Source organism: Mya arenaria, chromosome 8 (assembly GCF_026914265.1).
Source record: "Mya arenaria isolate MELC-2E11 chromosome 8, ASM2691426v1".
In the NCBI taxonomy this organism is placed as follows: domain Eukaryota; kingdom Metazoa; phylum Mollusca; class Bivalvia; order Myida; family Myidae; genus Mya; species Mya arenaria.
Genome location: NC_069129.1, coordinates 19,565,324 through 19,587,422, shown reverse-complemented (window position 1 = coordinate 19,587,422; position 22,099 = coordinate 19,565,324). Strand labels below are relative to the sequence as shown.

Below are 22,099 nucleotides of genomic sequence, written 5' to 3'. Positions count from 1 at the left end.
CTGGTCATAATCGTCTAAGGAAAGAGACAACTTTACCTTTCCTAACACTGCCCAACAATGTCACAGGAAGGGAAATTGATTGATACGTTATATTTCCAACACCGGCCAGCATTGTCACAGGGAGAAAAAATGATTGAGACGTTATATTTCCAACACCGACCACCATTATAACAGGGAGAAAAATTGATTTTAGACGTTATATTTCAAACACCGGTCACTATCGTCACACGGAGGTGAAAGACGGTACCTTCTCTCATAAACTGGCAACCATTGTCGCAGGGTGAAAAATTGAGAAAGAAGTTACCGTTCCCCACACGGGCAAACATTGTTATAGGGAGGGGATTTAAGTTAGACGTTACTTTCTTACACACTAGCAATCATTTTCACAGAGAGGATAATTGAGTAAGATGTTATCATTGCCCACATTGGCCGCCATTGTCACGGGGGGGGGGGGGGGAGTTAGACGTTAACTGTCCCACACTGGCCAATATAGCCGTAGAGACAGAAATTTGGCAAGACGCCATTGTCATAGGGAGCAATCATTTTAGGCATCCAATTGTGCGGTTTTAGACTGCTCTGTATACATTTCAAGTTTTCGCAGTCAATCTTTCATCCAATTTGACATTTACGTATATGGCATATTTTGGTCAACCGGAGAAGATAAATGCATTTAACAGTGATAATTTAAATAGTAATATGCAATACTTTGCTGGAAGTTAGTAAATTTCTAATCCTGCAGAAAGTATATTTATCTCTGAGATTCATGTATTTCTTCTTTCTGATTGGACTGAATTCAAAAAGTAACAACTATCAATAATTTTTATAACTTAGACTTGAACACGATATTTATCTAAATAAGCACTCTCAATATCTAATATAAAGAGTGCATCCAGCACCTGATCCGGGCGCTTGGCATTTGGTTAAAACTACCCTTTAATTAGATAACATCTGTAGAATAGTGTTTTAGTCTAACATTTTAAAACGATATAAAAAAATAATGTAAATAATGCGGTTAGACGTTTTTTCCCCTCACAATCGCCACCATCGTCACAGGAAAGTAAATTTAGTGATACTGGCCTCAATTTTTACAGGAATGTTAATTGTTTAAGACGCTGCCTTCCCTCGTACTGGCCACTTTTGTCACAGAGCGCGGAATTGAGTAAGTCCTCCTCCACATTAGCCACCATTTTCACAGCTTTGGAAATTGAGTAAACATATCCTCCCTCTCATTTGCCACAATTGTCACAAAGACGGAAAACGAGTAAAACGATACCTTCTCCCACAACGGCAAACATTGTCACAGAGACAGAAATTGAGCAAGAAGTAACCTCCCCCACATTGGCCACCATTGTCACAGGGAGGTAAATTAAGTAAGACGCTACCTGTTCCCGCACTGGCCACCATTGTCACATGGAGGTAACTTGAGTAAGGTGCATCCTGTTCCCACACTGGCATCCTTTGTTACAGGGAGGAAAATTGAGCAAAATGAAACCTTCCCGGAAAACGGCCACAATAGTCACATTGCCTAAAATTGAGTAAGACGCTGCTCATCAACATCGGAAACCATTGTCACAGGGAGAGAAAGAGAGTATGGCGTCTACCCCCGCCCCACCACACACACTTGCCACAATCCTTACAGGGACTGAGATTGAGTAAGACACCATTGTCAAGGGGAGGTAAATTGATTAAGACGCTGCCTGTCCTCACTCTGGCAACCATTGTCACAGGAAGGGAAATAGATCTTGATTTAGGTACTTGAGGGTCTAGACGCTACTTTCCCCGACACCGCCACTATAGTCACATGGCGAAATATTGAGTAAGACATCATTGTCAAAGGGAGGAATAATTCGAGAAATTGTCTTTGTGTTTTCTTGACGTTTATATAAATATGTAAAAAGTAACCATCAGACGTCTGTTCATTGCTTTAAATTTGCTAAAAACTGTTACGCATTGCTTTTGTCTTAAATCTTTAGAAAAACTCATCAAAGAATGAAAGAAATCATGCAACTTAAATAATGTAATCCTGAAAAGAGACTATACATATATTTTTAATCAATAATTGCGTTTTTGACGAGATACAGAAACAATTACGGTACCAGTACCAGAAAACTGAAGACAATACATGCCAGAATTCGCTCAATACCTCGGACAAATAACTAGGCCAATATGAAAACACCTAATTACTGTAATAACATTAAAATATAAATCAACTCTTAACACTTTTATGAAAAGAATTGCAAGTATAAAAATACTTATTCAATCAAAGTCAGGAAAACATAATTATTATGCATACTTTATAATTTAAAACGTTATAAATTAACCTTTCTAATTCCCATCAAAGAATAAATTTAATGCGGACCACTTGGTCAGTGCAATGAATCGGATTATTATTGCGGTAACAGTTCTGAGCAATGATATTTTGGAAGAATGAAAAACAATGCTTTTCCTACTTATAAATGCGCAAATTAGTATTACAAGACGACGATTGTTAGATACAAAAATGGTTGTTATATGAACACATTCATTATTTGTGTGCTTGCTATTAAAGTCTGTTGGTTTGTAATTTAGTTATTTTGCACACAAAAATCGTTGAAAAGTCGTCACTAGGCGCTCGTCTTTTGTTTAAAGCCGATTGTATCTCTAAATATTCCGCACCTAAAACGCTTCAAAGTTATGGAAAATTGTAAAATGCTCATTCTTTTAAGTAGTCAAATGATATTGAATATGTTTTGACAATAGAGCAGATAGAATGTTGCTGAACACGGTTTCTGTCGTATTCCCAAAATATATTTGTTCGTTTATGCATGACATCATAGAGTACTTAGACTTAAGATATAAACAGATTGCAGAAATCATCAGATTCATTTATATAATAAATACATTCTTGCCTTAATAAATATCTAAACGCATCTGTGTCGAGAACTTAAAAATGACGTTGATCCTAATGCAAAACATGGATGTTTATTAAAAAAGCTACTTATACATTAGACTGTACATAATATGAGTTTCATCCTCATCTTGATAAATTTAGCACTTAACCAGAAAACATGGTGAAAACAAGATGGCGTAATGCAAATTAAATCCGCGACAACAAGGTCAAACTCTGGGTGTCTATTTCAACCAATGTTTACATGTTATCGCAAATTTGAGAATTAGATTTCACCATATTATCAAAGGGTTTTGAGGTTTTTAGTTTAAAACAATTCGATAATTATTTCGATGTTCACTTTTATTCAGCCAAACAACGATCGTCAACGTGTTAACCACATTCAGCACTCTCAATGCTTTAACGAGAATAAGTGATTGGCTAGATGGTCCGCGAGGGTTGAAAGGCGCGTTCCCCACACACCGTCAACTTACACACGTAGTTTACAATATTCAGCAAACTCATGAAACTGCACGACACCAAAGAATACGTTTTCTTGACAAGCCGCACGGACTCTCAAGATTATGACTAGTTATACAATGAATACTACAGGGACAGGCCGTGGAGTCGAAAAAAAATCAACTAAATACGCTGTTTAGTAAAAGAAGGTAAGGATCCTAACTACAATGAATAAGATAAACAAACATATAAACACCACATACAGTAGAACTCCCAGGAAACGGCAAAAGTACCTCGAGCCTCGGGAAATTAGAGCCAAGCTAGCTTATGTTCAGTACCATGAAATCGGTTTTTTCCATCCAATTCACGAAGAGGGCACGGGACTCCCTGGGATGAAAAAAAATATCTATATAGTCTGTAGCCGATTGAGTCTCGCTCAAAATCAGCGGGGTGACTTAAAAGAGGGCAGTTTTCAACTTTACAAATATCAGCACTGTTGGACTATCCACATTTTATTAATCGTTGCCCCCACATAATGTCGGCTTTATAATTACTTCTACGTCGTATAATCGACCAACTCGGTTGTTGGTAATTTCAACTTCAAATCACACAGGGGGTGTGACTTGGTTAAGTCATATTGCATGATTATGCAGAAATAAAGGCGTGGGCAAAACATCACCAAATTTAATAGAAAAAGACATTGAAATGGTAAGAAAAACAGCGGTTTTCAAAAGGGTTGATCCGATTTGCCGTCGCTCAACCGCAAATAGATGTTACATACGTGATAATAAATATTATTATAAGATGGCAAGAGTGGTTATATAATATAATACTATGTTATAATATGGTTTAATCGATGAATAAAATGTACACATATTGTGAAAGTAGTTATATATGAAAACACATACAATACCAATAGATACTTAATTTCAATCAACTTGACTTTCATGCGAATTTGTGCTGTGGTGCTGAGGAGTTTCATATGTATACATGGGACTATTCCCCACAACAATAAAGCACTATTGTTAAAATTAATTTGAATTTGCAATTACAAAAGTCACTTTCTTGCCGAAAAGCGTAAGTAAAGCTTTTTGAAAATTGAATATGTTTTGGCTTTGATAAACACAAACTAGATTTGATAATGAAAGTTTTTTTCCGATTTTATAGCATCGCGAAGTCAACAGAAACAAAAGCAGTTTGGAAGTTGTTGTTTTTTGTTTATATCAAATGACGTCTCTGTTTATGTGAGCTTTGTCCAAAAGGTGAGGGAACGTAATCTATGAAAAGGGAACTCCATTTTCGTTCACTTCAACAAGCAGCTGGCGACTAGACAGACGTTAAAAATCTTCATCGAATCACAAAAATGTCGATTGTATTGCTTCATTGGTCAGGTAAAGGGAATTGAAATGATGTACTGGCATTGATATTTGTGCGATAGCATTCGACGTGTTCTATGATTGACAACCACTAAGAAAAGTCGAACAGCGATGGACCAGTATTTTGATCATTAAAGACACGTTGGCGTGTTCAGTTGTAAAACACAATTATAAAGAATCCACAAGCGTTTGCCTTCGATCTTAAAATTATCCCAGCCGCATGTTAATTGATGTTGTTAATTATAAAAGAAAGACAAACCAAAAATAAATAAAAAAAACATTCACGCAAACACATCTATCATTTTAATATTTGGTTTGATTGAAATGTCATTGTTATGCAAATTCCTGCTATTAAAATGTAATACTGTCTATCATTGGCCGTTATGAACAAGATAAAATACATCACAATGTCGGTGTTTTTTTGCAATTTTGCTATCTTATATAAGAGCAATTGACTCCCTAAATTGTATTCACCACACCAGCAACCTCCAATCATGAACAAGCTCTTCATCGTTCTTCTTCTAGTTAGCTGCCTGACAATGCTGCCTGCCACTGTTGAGGGTAAGGAAACTTTTCTTCTGTATTATTTGTTTTACATTCGTTTTGATATCAAAGTAATGTTCTGCTTTTTTCATACTAACTTAGTAGCTTAAAATATGGTTGGATGTATCATAATAAATGTTGGGCGTTTAGGACACAGCAAAATGTAACAAAATGAAATTACTTCTTGCAAGGATTTTTGCCCCTGACAATAATCAATATAAACCACCCTACATTATGGATAGGTTTTTAGGCTGATTGTATTTGATAAATATTCTTGTTTGACTCCTAGTGCCGTATTCATAAATCGTGAAACTGTTCAACTTTATAACAATATATATATACTATTTCTTCCATGTATAATGATCGTTTATGAGATAAAGGTTGGTAAATCATTGTTCTTAAGTTCGATGAAGGTTTTCTAATAATTCATGCCGCGCGAATTGGTGTAAATTACATTACTGTTAAAACGTAACATAAAAAGGAACGTTTTTTATAGAAATGAAATGTTACACAGAGTGTTTATACAAATAAAGTCATGTATTTTGCTTGTTGAACGAGGTATGCCATATCTTAAATACTTATTAGACGATTTCATCAATAAATCCCTAAACTTTCTTATGATTGTGCAGATAACGAGTATGTAATTTACGTTACTTTTAGTTATGATTTGCATAATAAAGATTTATGCTGGTAAATTATGAATAATATTATTACACATTAATCGCTTTAGTTATACACAAATTATATTCTGGTCGTATTTCTTATTTGAACCAGTGATAAAACCTACGTAACCATCATTACGTTGCTTGGACAAAAGATTTGAATGTCATTGTTAAGTTTCAAGTGGAAAGATCAAATAGAGTTGCAATGAATGAAATGTTAAAACACAATAATATAAAAACATATGTATTTGTTCAACAGAACTTGTATAAATGCATAAACAATATACATTGTTAATTCATACTCAATACAGCGTAAAAATTCATTAAAATGCAATTTACAAACCTAAACATCAATTGATAAAAAAGTGGAAAAACTAAATTTTGTAAGATAAATTAGATTTAAAATTGTGCTCATGGAACGGGCTAGGCAACTATGGAATAGTCATTAAAACCTAATTGTGAACAAAACTGCCCTTTTCCTATGGTCAAGTTACGTGGTCCTTAGAAACCTGATAGAACAGCTTAAAAACCATGTGAGGATGTTGCACAAACATGTGTCGGCAATGCAACACTTCAAAGCCTACCAGGAGTACCCGATACATTCGGAAAGCTGGTTGATTACCCTGACTTATTTAAGTAAGTTGAATGCAAAAAAAGAATTGCGCCAACATTCTTGATATCTGGTCCCGAAACAAGAACTCCTACGGATAGATGGATTTTTATGGGCAACAAAGACATACTAGTAACCTAAATGTCATGTTTACTTTTCGACCAAGGGAAAATTGGCAACTTTGCAGAAAAGTTTTGGGACCCTGTTAAGAGAAATATGTTAAAATCTTACAAGGGTTGAAGGTGCCAATGTTGAAATATTTCAGAAGAAAGCATTGTTTTCATCTTATCAAGAGGCAGGCATAAAAACGTTCATTGTTAGATCTCAAGATGTCCTAGTGGTTTGAGCGAGGTATTTCAGGGTTTTTTCATACTGGTGTAGGTAATAAGCGACGATTTTTCTTTGGAAATGAAATTGGTCAAAACAAAGGAGAAGATATTTCTTCAGATATATTAGCAATTCATAACTTCACGAGGTGTGATACAACAATGGCGCTCCTTTAAATCATAGAAAAGGACTAGGTATTACCAATTCCATATGGGTTCATTGTCTTAACTTGGTAACATTCTTAAAAAAATCGAATGCTTTGTCTGCTGAATGGTAAACCAAAATATACACAGGTGAACAAATTGAGATATGACACATTCTGCAAAAAAAAAAGAAACCTAGGTTCTCAATGTTTCTCTCTAGACTCATATAACAGTATTAACACGAGTTATAGAGCACCGCTTTAAATGCATGGTCAACTATCAATTGTACGTCTGACAATACTTCCATGAAAATTACCCACTATAACTTTGAGATATAAAATGAAGTGGTTGGATAAATGTGCCAAGAAGTATCGAAAACATGTGGACATGTAGTAAGATTGTTTTACAAGAAGTTATTAAAAGTTTGTGTACAATGGAAGAAGAATATTACAGTGACTCGGAAAAGGATAATGAGGAAGTGGAGCTTGATAATATGACTGACATCGTATTTGAAGATGAATCTGATACAGACTAGAACAGGATGTTGCTATATTACGAGCATGTCGGTTAAAGTGACACTCTTATTTAAAATCAATACACACACATGTATAACAAACATAGATTTTGAGTGAAAATCTTTTTACTTTTGAAACTTACTCAATTATTCATTTTTGGAAACTATTATTTACTGATAACAAAATTGTAATAGTGTATTCAATATCTAACACGCAGTTTTCTGAGATTGGTGAGTACTTAAGATTAACTGTAATCTATTTTCTTCTCATAAGGTAGAAATACAGTGTTGTCTGCGTCTACACTCGGTATCCTTTATAAGAACAACTGTTTTCGACGTTTATTTATCCTCTTTGGTTTATTAAAACATTTGTATTATTTGTGGTAAAACATATTTGGGAGTAAGAGTACATTTTAGAACAATAACGAACATTAAATGAAGAAAGTTGACTTCACTGATTGCAGAATGCTTTTTCAAAATTTAACTATAATGAATGATTTTAAAAACGTTAAAAACGACAATTTTTCATGTAAATTATGCAAAATTATAAGATGTATAGCTTTACAATATGTCACGTACATGACACATACTGTTAACAAATGTCAAGTTATTTTGATGTCATGTAAGAGAACTGCATGTAAAGGAACACACGAGCGTGTACAGCAAATTCCTAAACTGTGATTTTTAACATATAGTGTACATTTATAATTATATATTGTCCCGTTGCATGGTTATCGATATTCTTGTTAACATTGGTAACGTAAACTACAATTAACAGATGCAATAGTATTCCCATTTAAGAATGTAATTGATATGTCTAGTCCATTAACATAGAATATATAGGAGTGGTCTGTTATGACTTATCGAGTCAAAATGTCAAGTTATGTAATTGAAATTTGAAGTAAAGTATTTTATATGCAGATTGGTTTTTTTGTGTGACATATCTTTAATTCAAATTTAATGATGTAATGATCGTTCATTTTGTTTTAGCCATTTAATCTTGCATAACAGATTATAATTATGATGTGAAAAGTATGAAGTTAATAAATCTAGTCCTGTTTACTTCAGAAATGGTCGGTCACGTATATTTTACAAAGTAACGTATTCTACATGCACATTCATAAAAAAATGTGATTGTTTTTCAAAATTATATTTGTAATTTGCTTTTGTGCCATAAACAAGGATCACTGTATAGATAGGATTGCCAAATGACGATAAATCCTCATTGTAGGTATTATTTGTTTAATGTGTATAAACAGCCAACATACTTTTCTGTCGATGTAACGTAATATAAATGTGAAAGTTTAACTTGACATTATGTCTTATTCATCAGTATTGTCTGAAGTTTAATGTCTAACTAAGATTTCTCATCAAATCGATGCAGTTTGTTTTGATGCTTGTTTTTCGTCATAAAATATTGCATGTTTTGAAGTAACGTAAATTACAGTATAGTAAGCCATGAAATATCATTGTTTTTAGCTGAAAAACTATTGGTGTGTAAAATGAGGCCATATATTATTGAATTAAAACAGTTTTCTACCTTTTTTCTTTAATAAAATGAAAGTATTTTACAAGTTAGTGGTATGTTCGAAAGTTTAAAATTATTTGGTAGCGAACTTTAAAATGTTGTAGTTTCCAAATGACCCAACGGCCAAGGCGTAAACATGTCTTAAAACGTTTGTAAGATGATACACTTTCAAAAAATCATAGTCTACAAAATTAACCCTGGGGGGAGCAAAGCCTTTGTCCGCTCATAGTTTATATGGTAGCCTGCCATCTTGTTTTATAAACATCTCGTTATCTATCATGGAACATGAGAACAAATGCACGAACATTGACAAACTCAGGAAATTGCCATAAGTCTGTAGAACCATATAGTGAAGGATAGTTTTAGTTTAAGTTTTAACAGAGGCCCAATTTATACTTTGATTGTTATCATTTATATTCATGTACTTCGACGACATATGACGCTGCTTGTGCGGATTATCACTGTCATAGCAGTAACAAAGCGTACGAACGAAGTCTAGATTTGCATGATTCTATACACTTTCTTGGTCATGTGACAACATGATCGTAGTTGATCATTTGGTGTAGATCTATTCAAGATAATTGTCATAGTGGGTCAAACTGGATTCACATCTAAACCGTACCATAAGCGTTGAGCACGTATGAAGCCGAAATCGACGCACAACAGCAACCTAATTGCATTGGTTATATTGCATACTGTATTAAGACAAAGATTCAGGCTACAATTTACTAGTGAATACATTGAATACAACATTTACCATGGCAGTTTCAAGCTGCTTGGTCTTCTCTTCGATTTGAACAAAAAAATGAATCGTGTTACGGCCAGGATGGATTGAAACCATTACACAGATTCCTGGCCCTTCCCGATAACTATTATACTGTAGTGGTGAAGATTTATGCAAATACCGTCAAGTATTTGTCCGCGATTTGCTACGTTTCACGAAACATTTGTGAATCGACAGCCGATGGTGACCCGAGTCGTGTCAGTGAGAGAAGCAATGTCCATAATAATGGCCCTTATTATTCAAAGAAGAGAGTACGAATGTCAATGAATATTAACGATTGCAACGAAAAGTCACGTAACGATATATAACGCCGTGTCGCGGTCTAGTACGGCTTGATAAAGGAAGGGAAGGGATACATTGACCGATATTGTAGTTCAATCGTCGTTATAGTAGTGAACAATCGTCATAGAATAGATCGAGGCCATTTTGATAAAAAATGAATAGTCGTACATATATCGATAGTATTCGCATTTCTTTTCGATGGAATTTCTCCAGTTGTTCATTGATGCAATGAAAACTACAGGGACAGGCCCAATTTTTATGCCAGGTTGACCATATTCCTCCTGATAAACGCCTCAAGAAATTGTGTCACTATTGAGGCACCAATCGATACTCCACTGTTCTTCTACTCTGAATATCCTAGTGTATGGAGACAAATAGTTGGTACAAACGTAACGGCATCAGCATGAATATTGCTTAATCCTTAAAGATCATGCGATTCCTATAATTCCTATAAACCTTTGTAGATCAGGGCCAATCGAAGCAAAATCGGTAGAGTGAGATTCGAGCTTGAATAGTCAATAAAGTACAATGAACCTATTGTCCAGCTCTATTTCTATTACCATGCCCTCGTGTTGCTGCCATCTTAACATTATTTATTATTTATTTTTCATAATATTTTTTTTTCAATTCATCTCTTTGGGTTATTTCCATGGAAATATTAAAAATTAAGAGAATTATGAAAAACAGTGAATATAAATTAGTTTAAACACATGAGACAACTGAATTGGCATCTGTGCCATTAGGACCGGATGTACTTTATATTAAGTTGGGGCTTTTGATTTCGTATCTTATTCTGTAACAAGTGCCATTACTTAAAACAAGTTTCATATTTGTTTTTAGAGCTAATATTGAGTGCATCTGTTTTAAGTGACTAAGTTATTTAACTACTATGTAGAAGTGAAATATATTCAATAAATGCCTCCAAGCAATACCACTAAGATAACTTTTGCATAAAAGCAAATGGGGAAAATAATAAGAAATTTACCATTATGTATAGTTGGAAACCATCTTAAAGCCATTTTGAATAGTAACCATCAGTAATGTTTTATATACACAATAACACATTTCCTTAATTATGACACACTATATTTTTAACGATCTATTAATGGAAGCTAAGGTTTTTGGTCGGAAACCAATGTTTTACTCCAGCCCGAAAACGAATTCCCCATTCTTATAACCTAGTATTTCTTGAAAGCTTGGGTAAACTATCAATCGGATTATTGTATAAGAAGGTCTAGGCTTCCAAAATATGCAAAAACATGTTCTATGCGCCGCCTTGCAGGACTGTTTTACTTAAAGAGGAATACAAGAAAAAGAATGAAGAAAATTTACAAGATAATTTAATTTTGGTGACTTTAATGGCAAAGTTTGTCAAAATCGTGAGGCTATCAACAGAACGCCGTGACATTTTTAACCAAGCCCTTTGTCACTATCAACAGAACCCCATTACACTATCAAACGAAACCCGTGACACTATCGACCGATTAATATGACACTATCAACCAAGCACTGTGTCACTATCAACCAAAACCCGTGACACAATAACTCGATCCTGCAACACCATCGACCGATTTCCTTGACATTATCAATCGAACACCTTGAGACTTTAATCGAACCCCATGACACTATCAACCGAACACCGTGTACCTATAAACCGAGCCTTGTGTCACTATCCTCCACCCCATAATACACTCATTTATAACATATTTACATATCTATATAATGATGACATTATATTACACATGAAAATGTAACAACAGAATAAATTGGTACGAATTGACCCAATTCCATCAAAATTCAACTCCAATGAAAATTTACGGTTTCATGATTCCTAAACGCATGCTTGGAATGTAGATAACCGTTTAAGAAAAATCTCGTGATCTGTCACTTCTTAATCATGTTAATGATAATAAATAAACATTTAAAGAAACCATTGCTTGACTGCTATTCATTTTTAGTATTAAGTATTAGGTCAGATATTAAGATGCTGATGGTTTTCGAAGGTGAGAAGATAAGATTTCACAGAGTCATCTTCATTAATTATACACTATTCATATACTTAAATATGTTAACAAATATCAATATGTAATACTAGCATGGGTTTATTGCAAATGTATTACGTAATCGTTGTATTTCATCCTGTTTGGTGTATTTTCTCAAATAATAGTTCTCAAAAAAGTACAGGAATATGCTAAAGATAAACCCTTCCATAACCTGCTTTTGTATTTATATTTTTACATACGGCTATAGAATTCACTTTCTAGTATCTTTGAACCAAGTTAGGGAATATAAAGAATACGGGGAGCGAAAGTTAGAGTAAGACAATGTAAGGGGAACAGATGGGGGATATTTTGGAGAGTGGATGAAAAACGAAAGATGAAATAGTAATGAGTAGGTTTGGAGAGAGAGAGAGAGAGAGAGAATGGAGACAAGTAAAGTCGGTAAATATACCAAACGTTCGTTGTCCTATCAGTACTACAGCAAGAAGTATTGAAGAGCCTTTTGAGCTGAATTCATTATGAGGTCATATGGATTGGTGAGATAAAACATGTTTGTAAAAGAGTCTTTTTGTATTGAAGTTTTATCAGTAAAAAGAATAAATTGACACGAATATGTATGATTTATCAAGTTGATTTGCCTTCCCATGACGTTTTACGTTTTCTGTAGTATGTGATCGTCAACAAAGTATTTTTGTCAAGCTCGGTTTTGTGATTTGGTCGTTTGCGTGAAATCATGGTTTCCGAAAAAGGTATGATGTCTTAACAATAACGCCGCCACAATTTTGTGTTTGTTCTTAGTCTGCCGACTGACATTCAAAACAACACAATTTTGAGAAGTATATTGAAACTCGAGACTTACTACCATATTTAGATTTTACTTGAGGACTGTTTATTCCATAATACATTTTAACATTGCAATTAACCTACCATGGTATGGCCCCTTGTCATTTGAAAAAGTTACTTATGATTGCAAATAATGAACACTATTCACTCTGTTAGACTTCAAAACATGACTTATGTTTAAAGAATAACGCAGACGAATTAGTTTTAACAGTCCTTTTGTATTTCAGTTAGGAAGTACTGATTGAAATTTACGATGACATTAGAAAAGCAAAGAGCTTAACAAATTTCAAACTTTAATATAATGCACATCAGTTGAATATCGGATCGCGGTAATTACGCTGCATATTTATGACATATATTGTGTGCATACCAATCTTTATGAACATAATTATTGTGAAATTGATTGAGTGGTTTCACTGAATAAATTTAATTGCAATATTTTAATATATAATTTATATATATATTTAATTCACATTTCATGATGTCGTAGTATTCTACAAATGTCATTAATCGGTATTATTTTTTTAGCAAATGGCCATATTGTGAACAAGTCAATGTAAATCAGTTCAAGAAGGTTATGTGCATTTTCTTCAGGGAATCATTTGCTAATAAAATAGTATTCAAAAAACAATTTCTGAGACATGCCTTGCGCTTGGTATTGTTTAATGATTGATGGCCAAATACCATTCAACATGACATCGCACATTAAATCAACAGAATAGTTGCATTATACGTGAATTAAACAGTTTTTGGGTTATAATTACATAATTTATAAATGTTAACATTCAAATTTTTTGTAATTATTTTTATAACTATTTGATCCGCTTCGGCGTGCATGTCACGAAGAGGGGACGGGACTCCCTGTGATAAAAAGTATCTATATTGTCTATATTGTGCGGTGGCTTAAAAGAAGGCAGCCTTTCCTTCTTTACAAAATATCAGCCCTGTTGGACTATCCACACTATATTAATTGTTGTTCACATATAACGTCGGCTTCAAAATTAATTCTTTGTCGTATAGTCGACCAACCTGGGTAAAGTCAACTTTAAATAACACGGGGGGGGGGGGCGTGACTCGGTCAAGTATTAATGAATGCCTATGCAGACATAAAGGCGTGGGCAGACAATCACCAATTTTATTAGAAAAAGGCCTGAAAATGGTAATAAAAACAGCGGTTTTTAGGGGTTCAACCGCAAATAGATGTCACAAACGTGATAATAAATATTATTATAAGATTTTTAATCTTAAAATGGGAAAACTGCAATGGCAAGAGTGTTTCAATACTATATGTTATAATACGGCTTTATCGATGAATAAATAGTACAAATATTGTGAAAGCAGTCATATCTGAAAGCACATGAAATACCAAAAGATACTTAATTCCAATCAACTTCCATGCGTATTTGTGCGGTGGTGGGGGAGAAGTTTCATATATATAGATAACAGTGGTGGAAAATATGCATAACTATAGGGCATTAGCTGGCGTACCTTGCGACATGAGACTGTTCCCCCACAAAAACCCTCTCTCCCACCCACAAAACCGAATATTTTATTGGATCTTATTGCAATATGTGTGTTTAGGCCTCTTCATTTCAAAATCAGTTCAAATAAGCGCTATTATTAAAATGCATTCGGATCTGCGACAAAAATTTATCTTTTTTGTCGAAAAGCGAAAGTAACTCTTTTAAAAATTGAATAATTTTACGCTTTGATAAACACGAACTAGCCTTGTTAATGCACGATTTTGTTCGCGTTTCATAGCAGCGCAAAATCAACAGAAACAAAAACAGTTTAGAAGTTATTTTTTATCGTTTATTTCAAATGACGGCTCTGTTTATGTGAGCTTTGTCCAAAAGGTGGGGAAACGCAATCTATAAAAAGGGACACCACTTTCATTCACGTCAACAAGCAACTGGCGACAAGACCGACGTTAAAAAAAACACATCAAAACACAAAAAGTCGATGGTAGTGCTGCATTGGTCGGGTCAAGGGAATTAAAATATCATACATGTACTGTCATTGATATTTGTGCGATAGCATTCAACGCGTTCAACGATCTACAACCACTAAGAAAAGTCAGCGATGGACCTGTATTTGGATCATTGAAGACGCGATGGTGTGTGCAGCTGTGACATACAATTATAAAAAAACCACAAGCATTTGCCACCGATCTTAAAGTTATCCCACTCGTTTGTTAATTGATGTGGTTATTTAATAAAGGACGACTATTTAAAAAAACAACACTAAAACAATCATTCACGCATGCATATCTATCATATTGTTTTTTTGGTTTAATTTATATGTCATGGTTATGCAAAATACGTTATTAAAATGTAATACAGTCTATGATTGGCTGTTATCTCAACATATTTCAATCAAATTAATATTAAAAAAATAATTCTGGACGGAAACATCAACAATGTGAAATATATGACATTGTCGGCGGTATTTTCCAGTATTGCTGTCTTATATAAGAGCAACTGGTGTACCTAAATTATATTCACTACACGAACAACCTCCAAACACTAACAGGCTCTTCATCGTCCTTCTTCTGGTCAGCTGCCTGACAATGCTGCCTATTTTGTGAACAATTAATACCAACATTCCTTTCGCATTGGTCGTGCGACTCCTTGTGCCGTGTTTATAAAGCTTTTTGTTGAACAGTTTCACTCTTTTAACAAGGAATAATTCAAAAACCCTTCATTTTGCATCAATTTTATTCATATGCCTATATATTATTTGGTCCTGTTCCTTACTCTTTCGTACTTGGTGTAAAGACAATATTAGTTGTGACGGCCCCTGAACACGCGACATTCCAAACCGGTCCTGCGAGTGATTTTACATCATTCATCGCAGCTCTTATTATGCTATATACGACTCGTAGTATGGTGAGCGAAAGGGAACAAAAGTCCAAAATGTACAGCGCACCCATAATTTATGGATGTTTTCATAAATTTATATAATGTATGCCGATATTTTATGGTTGAACCGTACATATTTGTCAAAGTGACCAACCTTGAGGTTGTACACAAACAATACAACTTCGATCAAAAGACTCACAAATTCGGCCGGTATCGTACGATCAATACATTGCACGATTTAGCGTGGCTCAACAGACATTAGTTATATACATTTGTTTTAACTTTTTCAGCCTGCCAGTGCCGATACCAATGTAATCTTGCGCAGGATTCGGACGGGGGACGCTGTGGTTATAACAAGAGGTGGTGCTGTCGAAGGGGAAGAGACTACCGGGGGTCAGTGTTTAGCAAGAACTTTGCAGTCGAGTCACTAGTAGAACGAAAACGCTATTTGCTTACAAATTATATATTCAATAATTTAACAAAGGTCGATTCTGACGAATACAAGATTTATATCATAGAGTATATTTCAATCGGTCTATTTGCCCTTAAAGGCTTACTCGTTAAACTAGAGTAAGTAGTAATAGATAGCAGACACTTCGTGTTTGCAGGCCGGGGAATAGAAGCCCTCTCTTCTTTCTGTAGATCGCCAAAATTAAGATCTAACATATACTTGTGTGTCATTATCTGAATACGTTTATTCCAAATGCATCATGGCCTTAGGCCCATGAGCATACATTAATGCAATACACAAGTGTATTAATGGTATATTTTTATTATTAAGAACTTTTCTTAGGTTTACTCACATTGGCTTCTCCATTGAAGCACGAACACTTTTACAGATGATCAAAGCATGTCGGTTCATTTTTTTCACTACATATTATCTTTAGGCTTAGGTTTACCATATCTTTAGGAACTATTCATTATATACATATACAATGAGACTGACCTATTTAAAACGTAAATATGCTTAATTTATGTTGTTTCATGTCTACATTTTTGTTATTTCAGGCGACGCTAAGAAGTACCGCTTGAAAATTGCTTTGATCGTGTGTTATAAATTAAAGCGTTGTCATAATTAATTTGTCTTTTTATATATTTCGGTCGTTGAACAGATAATAAACGGTATTCAAACGATGTTTGACTTTAAAAAGAAGTTTCGATTCACACGAAAAAGCCATGACGGAATTTGACAAGTATCTAAGCATTTATACAAAACGTTCTATTTAAAATCATTTACTAGTATAACTTACTGCAAACTTGGAGTAGGTCAATTCCAAGAAAAGCAGACCAATTGGGGACACCAATGTTTGACTTCCGCCCGCCCTTATATATCTTTTTAAGTAAGCTTGGCCTTGACCCCACCCCCTTTGAAGCAAACCTAAGCTGGGCGGAAACCAAGGTTTGACGACTGACTACAGACTGGTCGCATTATTTACTGAGCCTGCGACATTAATTGTCAAACGCGGGGCCAAGGTTACTTCCCAGTGTATGAGGTGGATTGAGAGATGTGGTGAGTCGAGAAGTCCGAATTATGGGTATTAATTCAGTTAGTGAGTTAGAAGACGAATTCCCATACATAGGTGGTAAATGTCATGGCTTTGACACGCACCGGACAGAGAGTATGTCTGTTATCCTAACCGGTACGCTCAGTTTGTAGAGCACTTGATTTTAAACGATGGAGTCCCTTGTCCAACCCACTGACCGTTTATAATTGTATTTATGAGCCACATAATAAAAATAGAGTTCAAATCGATATACAAGTCAGAACTCTATTCCAAATAGTGTGTTCCATTATCGATAATGTATATAAAATAAGAATACCTTTCATTCAGCTTGAAAATATTTACAAATATATATATATATATACATGTACAATATATGTACATATTGAGCATCACTGAGCAAACTGTATAAGATCTCTGAGCAAACTGTATATGATGCTAGATGTATTGCAAAAGAGTCATCCATCCATAATACACACATTTATAACATATTTACATATACATATAATGATGACATATTAATATCACTCATAAAACTATAACAACAGAGTTAATTAGTACGAATTGACACAATTCTATCAAAAATCAACTACATCGAGTATTTAATATATTATGATTCTTAAAAGCATGCTTTGAAGGTAGGTGTCCGTATATAAATAGTGTCCGTATATAAATAATATAGTTATCGGCCTCTTCTTAATCATGTTAATGATAATAATTAAACATTTAAAGAAACCATTGCTTGACTGCTATTCATTTAGATTATTACGTATTAGGTAAGATATTAAGATGTTGATGGTTTTTGTAGGTGGGAAGATACGATCGGATTTAACAAAGTCACAAATCTTCATTGATTATACGCAATTCATATCAGTTAATATGTTATCAAATATCAATTTGTAACACTAACATGTTATTACATATTATTACGTTATTATTGATTTTATCCTGTCTGATATATTTCCTCAAATAATAGTTCTTAAAATTTTGATTTGATAACCACGAACTAGACTAGTTAATGCACGGTTTTGTCTGCTTCTTAATGATCGCGAAATCAATTAGAACAGTTGTAAGTTATTTTTATCGTTTTTTTTTCAAATAACGAGTCTGATTATGTGAGCTTTGTTCCATAGGGGGACACCACTTTCTTTCACTTCAACAAGCACCTGGCGACAAGGGGAACGTTAAAAACATCATAAAAATCGATTGCATTGCTTCATTTGTTTGATAAAGGAAATTAAAATAATAAACATGTACTGTCATTGATCTTTGTGCGATAGCACTCAACGTGTTCTACGATTTACAACCACTAGGAAACCGCGATGGACCTGTATTTTGATCATTCAAGACACCTTGGTGTGCTTACGTGTAACACACAATTATAGACAAGACAGACAAGACAAAAAAAATTTGTTCTGTGATTTTGGCCTCCAGCCCCTGACACAGTTATGCTCAATATTACAAATATAAACATAGTACAGTGTTTTAAGTTACACAAACATATAAACATATATAGCATATAAACATGGATTTACACAAACAGGCACGAGCATGCACGACACATCTATTAGGTTTTTCAAAAGACAGGACTTCAAGTATATACTTTCGTCTCTTAAAAGCAAGATATAAATAAAGAGCAATATTTTGAATAATACTCTAATTTTTGGATGCTCATAAGACATGTTTCTTCTGGATATTTGTGTTAGTCCTGCTCGGTAAAAGTGACAATCGCAAATCATCATACACCGGACACGAGAAGAGGAAGTGGTACTCATCTTCTTGTTTAGCACATAATTTACATAGTCTCTGATTTCGAGGGGTCCCGGAGTAACGTCCTCTTTCAATTTTTAATATATGAACACCACTACGAAATTGAGCATAAGCATGTCTGTATTTTCTTAGCAAAAGTGTATCATAATATGCCTCTCTTTCATTATTACATTTGATATTTTATACAATATAAGCTTTGGTGACATTTCTAGATTACTGAACCATCTCTGCCGCACACATCTTACACAATTTACATATCCTAAGTTATCTAATTGTAATAACATATAATAGCATTTTTTGCATATCTCTCATTTCGCATTCGAAGTAATCGCAGTCAGTTTTTAAATGTCCTTTTCATAATCTCAATCCACATAAGAAACCCACCACAATCACATGACACAGCAGCATTACATGACTTTATGTTAGTACACAGAACATTCTTACAGGCAAATACTAATAGCAATTTTTTTCAATAGCATGTCGTTTACAAAATCCCCACAAATCCGATCCATACAACATTATTGTGGAAATGTTTACAATAAATATTTTTAAAAAGTTACTACTGGAAAGCTGACCATAATGATACAAACTAGAAAGATTGGAATTGAGGGCACGTTTCCCCTTTATCGCCTGCTCTGAAGCCATACAGTCAAGTGAAAGTTTTGGTGTGAAAACTGCACCCACATATATAAAAAAATAATACCTCATTGACAGTTCCACGGTAAGTCCAGCTCTCCGCCCTTGAGAGATGCCCGCCAATTATAAATACCATGACCTTTGTCTTCTCTGTGTTAACATGCATATAATTCTCTATACAAATATTAGACAATGTTTCTAGTTTTCTTTGTAAATCAACAATGATATTAGCTTACAATGCAAAATCATCAGCAAACATGAGTAGGAAAATTTCTAGTTCATTTTGTGCTACTTGTATACCACTTGTGGCGCCATTTTGCAACATAACTGCTTAGTCATTTAAAAAAAATTAGAACAGTTTTGGAGAATTAAGCACCCGTGTTTCAGACCAACTTTCACCTCACATGTATCACTACATATACCATTTAGACGGACACGTGATCTTACATGCGAATACATTGATTATTTTGTTTGCAGTAATCTGCCTTTAATATCTGCTTTTTGTAAGACTTCCCAAAATTTATGTATTTTGACCGAATCGAACGCAGTTTTAAAGTCTACAAAACAGACATATAGTTTCCGCACTTAAACACTTATACCTTTCAATCAAGGACTTCAGTATAAAACTGTCTATAATCGAATAGCTTTCGCGAAAACCTGACTTGGAAGCTTCTATTTCACTAAACACATTGGCATAGAATGTTTATCTTATAATTATTGTAGTTGTATAACTTTTCCTCATTATATCCAATTGGCTTATACCTCGTTAATTCTTTGTGATATTGGGGTCAGCTTTTTATATATAGGTACGATGATACATTTGCTCCATGCCTCCAGAAAGTATCCATCACTGAAAATACTGTGAAACAGTCAGTTTTACCACCAGTATGTGGTTTAGAGAAATCTTAAAAAACTAAGGTGGTAAATAATTTTCACCTGCTGCTTTTCCATCCTTCAGAGATTTCACACAGAAAGTCCTCTTCTTCCGTTATATACGAATTAAAAATGCAATCCTCAATGTCGTTTACTTCTTGGTCTTCACGATGTCGACATAATCACGATTAACATTTATATCTGATAAAAAAAGATCTTCAAAGTGTTTTCCCCTCCACTCAAACGAATATCATTTCCCATTGCAGTTCTTCCTGACATATATCTAAGTTTTCTCCAAAAATACTTTGGATCATTATGTTTTGAGATAAGTTCATCTAACTGATCCTGATAATATCTGCTTTTAGAGGACTCGTATTTTGATTTGAATAGTTTCTAAGACTTAACATAATCACTCAAACTTTCATCAGATCTCCATTTTCTGAATTTTCATAAGCACCTCATCATATTCTGTTTTAGCACTTAACACTGACTGTCAAACAATTTACTTTTCTGTCTTTGTGATGTACATTTTTAATGCATGGTTCTAAACAAGATTTAAAAATATCTCACAACATCATTTATATCTATTTCAAGGTTAGATACATCGAGCAACAGGCCGTTAATTGCACTTTTATCAATACAGTTGTGGTATGACTCCTGTAATAAGTCCTAAGAATATACAGGCGAACCCCGTTGGCTCGAACTTCTGGGGCCCGACGAAAATACCTCGAGCCTCGGAAACTTCGAGCCAAGCGGGAATTATAACCATCAGTTTAAAGAAATTGGTCTTTAACATCCAGTTCGAGCGAACGAGGAATTCGAGCCAAACGGGTTTGAGCCAACGGGGTTTGAATGTACTTATGAAAAATAGTAATTTTTCGATCCCCGTATTAATTAATCAACGTTTTCAACTCTAAACTTCAAACAAACTGGGAAATGGCTTGATTCTATTCTATCACACACTTTAAAGTATATCATGTTTCGAAAGAGATCTCTAGATACAATGAGATAATCAATAACACTACATCCATGTGAACTTGCATGTGGGAAGTGGCCAGTGTTTTTATCATCCCTTGTTTTACCATTAATAATATATATAGAGAATTTCCTTTGCAATAATTCAGAAATTTCCGTACTTATGTCCTTGTGAATTTATTGTCAAATCACATGACCTTCTTGCTGGGATCCCCGAATCAAATATCTCATTATATTAAACTCGGATACATTGTTAACCATTTCAATAAAACTGGAGACCGAGCTTGTACGAGCATTTAAAACACCAAATATTGATGTAAACATATTCGATATACATATAAAGCAAATCTAAAAACTAGAATTCAAACAAGTCTAATCCTACTCCTGGTTTCTCCCGATTACGTGGCGATGCAGTCGGTGGAAGATGTATAAAACAAAAAAGAATATCTTATCGGGTATTGAATAGTACCTTTTTAACCCTTCAAAAAGACAAAATTTCCAGGGGGAAAATATCTTTGTAAAATGTTTTTACAAGATCCGTCAAA

At 34.3% G+C, this 22,099-nt stretch overlaps 1 long non-coding RNA gene across 1 annotated transcript; it reads left to right on the top strand.

Moving 5' to 3' along the window:
• Window positions 1-5,187: 5,187 nt before the first annotated feature.
• On the top strand, window positions 5,188-16,867 carry LOC128242791 (uncharacterized). Its single transcript, XR_008262713.1, has 3 exons — window positions 5,188-5,262; window positions 16,089-16,191; window positions 16,807-16,867. It is a non-coding gene; the product is annotated as an uncharacterized LOC128242791 (long non-coding RNA).
• The last annotated feature ends 5,232 nt before the right edge of the window (window positions 16,868-22,099 follow it).